A 3,744-nucleotide genomic window follows, 5' to 3' on the forward strand; every position below is an offset into this window, starting at 1 on the left:
CCCTAGCGGCCAGTCGATGAATTGCAGTTTGAGGCACTTCCGTATTGGCTTCAAGAGAAACTGCGGGAGGTTGCAAGGGGTCAAGCAGCTTCCATATATAATCTTATTAGCTCCATGTCTTTGTCTTTAGCTCCCCCTTTGGTAGGACACAACAGTACATTTATGACTAAGACATTTTCAGATAAAGTTTGGTGTAAAATACCTATATAAACATAATGTGCCTTACTGTAGGCTAAATCTTTCACGTGGTGCCTCATTATTTTCAAAAGCACAAGAAGAGATTAAAATACTATTCATAAAATGGTCACTGAAAACTGACCTTACATTCAACCTCTCCAGGATTGATCTAAAAGCATCTCTGATATCATTATTATACACTTAAAATAAAATAGTTAGGGCCTGTATTACACATTTTAAACATAAACTAAATCATTTATGTAATGCATATGTCATACATGAATGAAACGGGTAAGATTTTAGCACTTTAAAAAAAACTAAATAGCACTTAATATAAAATAACTATATCTTTTTGATTTTATTTAAATAATCATATTTTAAAAATGCATTTATTCAAAGTGCTTAGAATCAGCGTAAATCTCTTCATTGTGAAAAATATATTCAGGATGAACAAGCTGTGGAACAAGCCATATTAAATTAAAGCGTTTATGAGAAATGGAATAGGAAAGGAATAGGATTTATTGAGATATATATATATATATATATATATATATATATATATATATATATAAAACCAGATTACTGCTGTGTATTTAAAACACATTCAGTTTATTAGTACTATTACAGAAATATTACCTGCTTCTTACAAATATGCATCACATTAAGTTTATTAGCTTGTTAGTTTATTAGTTAAAACTGTGTATTCCAAACCGATGGAGATTTTTTTATGCATTTCAAACATTTGAATTTTAAATTTAGCCCTAAATATTGTTTGAGTGTACCTTTATTTTATCAGGTTAATCTCTATAGGTATTAAAGTCGGCATGAAACGGAAGTTGTGATAGTCTTTTCTTTCCTATTGTGACACATCCGAGTGAAACAGCTTCTCAAACAAAAAAATATAGGGTGGGGGTTGATTGTGTCCATTAGGAATTGATTGGATGGTTGTGGTTTGCTATTGCTGTGATGTCATGTGAGTGACAGGTTGTCCCGCCCTCGCGCCGAGAGACATGTCATCAGAGAAGAGATGTCGCTCCAAGGAGGGGAAGTTATTTTATTTAAAGATTACTGGTACAAGGACACATGAATACAAAAATAAAATAATGATATACATGGATATATAATTTATAATAAATACTGCAATATAAAAAAAAAATGTATTACACATTTGATTAAACATGAACATGTTGCAAGATATGAAGGCAATAAACCGATTAGAGCCTAACGAACATGTATCATTCATATTTTATTTATATACCTTCATGTAGATAAAAAATCAAACTAAAAATGTGGAGGACGCCTTCCTCAGAAGCACATGCTGTCATGTGATTGATACGTCTGACCTCAGCTCAAGGTCAGCAGGGATGTGTCCTTTCTGCTGTCCTCAGTGTCTTCACAGTTTCATCTGCAATTCAAAATGAGCCTGCCATCATCAAACATTTGGAAACAGCGCTGTATCAGCACTTAAGGCAAATGATTGGAATGAACAGGATGCTCAGTGCTTTTATGAGTCACATTTTTGTTCTGCTACTTCTACATTAGCATAACTAATGCAAAGCTGCATTATGCTACATAATAATCAATTACAGGTCATTTATAATTGAACTCTGTGTGTGTGTGTGTGTGTACAATGGGGGGGGGGGGGGTCAAATTGTATCGCATTAAGTGATACAATGGAAATGTATATTTTCAAATATAATGTGGTTTTTACAGCACATATTTTACAGTCCATGTTGAATCATATGGTTTTGTGGGTGTCAAAGGGGACAACCAAATTCCAAATGAAATCCCTCCCTCTGTTGTGTGGAAACTCAAACTCATTTCATCCTTAATGAAACTCATTCCAGAAAATTGATGAAACATTGCAAGAAAAAAATAAATGTCAAATGTCTTCACTTTCATTTCTACAGGAGGTGCATATATCTGTTATATCACAGTATTTGGATTAGAGTGCAAAATAATTGTCAAATGTCTTCACTTTCATTTCTACAGGAAGTGCATATATCTGTTATATCACAGTATTTGGATTAAAGTGCAAAATAATTGTCAAATGTCTTCACTTTCATTTATTATGCAAAATTTTAAAATGCACTTCTCTCATTTATTTGAGTATGCAATATTTGTATGGTAATAACGTAATTTCATCTATTATAGACCCCCCCAAAATTGAGGAGGGTCTCATCAAAAAAATGATGCCACTTGGAATTAAATACTTTAAACAGGGCAGGATATTGGTAGATATTCATAAAACTTTATTATGACAAAATATTACCATTCGTTCGAATAGATTAGCAACAAAGGTGACGTTTTTATTAAACCGTATATATATATATATATATATATATATATATATATATATATATATATATATATATATATATATATATATATATTCTAATTTTAATATCTGAATTATTTCATAAGATGGTTTAGTAGGGGATTGATTTGTGGTTGTAAACCAATTTCTAGGCTAACAGTGCTTGTTGATGAAATCCAACAATGGACTAATTGAGCAATGAAATGGAGTAACTACATTTCATCAAAAAAGAAAGGCCTATCCTATAATGTGTTATTATTATTATAGGGATTCAATACCTCATAGAATCTGTTCCAAGCAATCATCTTGTCATCCAATCAGTTTTAAATGTGAAATCTGGACTTCAAGACCCAGCATATTGTTGAACTTCTGATTGAAAACAAAGGCTTATCTCCTCCAAATTTATGCATTTATTTAAATTTATTTAATGCATTTATTTAAATCTAGCATTTATGAATGCTAGATTTAGCTAAAAGAAGAAACAGATTAATTAAGAAATATTCTTTATGTAAGATTTGTCCTAGGAGAAAAAAAAAAAAAAAAACATTTTAAAGCACAGTTGAAAGCTGGGCAAACAAACTGAATGAGGACAACTCCAAAATATCGGTCTTGTTAACTTTTTATTTTATTTATTTATGCCAATATTAAAATTACAAATTTAAACTAACAAAAAGCTTCATAGATCTTTCTAGCTTTTTTGTTCTTAATTGTATCTAATGTAGTACCATATTGTTTCATTTCTTCTATAAAATGTTCAAAGTTTGGCTAAGATTTAGTCCATTTAAAAATTAAAAAAAAAAGTAAAATAAAAAGTTGTACGGTCTCTTCACTTCCGTTCTCCACCCTTTACGACGTATTTACACAACACTTTTCAAAATAATAGTCCCAACACAATTCACGCATGAACACCTATTATGAACACATTTCATAACTCTCTGATCTTGGACCTCTTAAACGCATAATTGTATTAATTACTACATGCAAAATCGTGTAAAACATCACAATATAAAGAACAAACTAGCTGAAAGTGGACCCTTTTTTTTTTTTTTCTTTTTTTTTTTTTTTTACATTAACAACCTTAGAGATGCTTTAGCAGCCCCAAGAGGCCAGTGAATGCATTGCTCATGCTCAAAGATGGAATTGAACTATCTGGGCGCACAAAGAATGAAACGAAAGCGAATATGTCTTAAATGTACATCTAATTACTAAATAATAACCCAGTAATTACAATAACACACACATATATTTAT

The sequence above is a fragment of the Gobio gobio genome (assembly GCF_949357685.1).
Source record: "Gobio gobio genome assembly, chromosome: 18".
Taxonomy (NCBI): Eukaryota; Metazoa; Chordata; class Actinopteri; order Cypriniformes; family Gobionidae; genus Gobio; species Gobio gobio.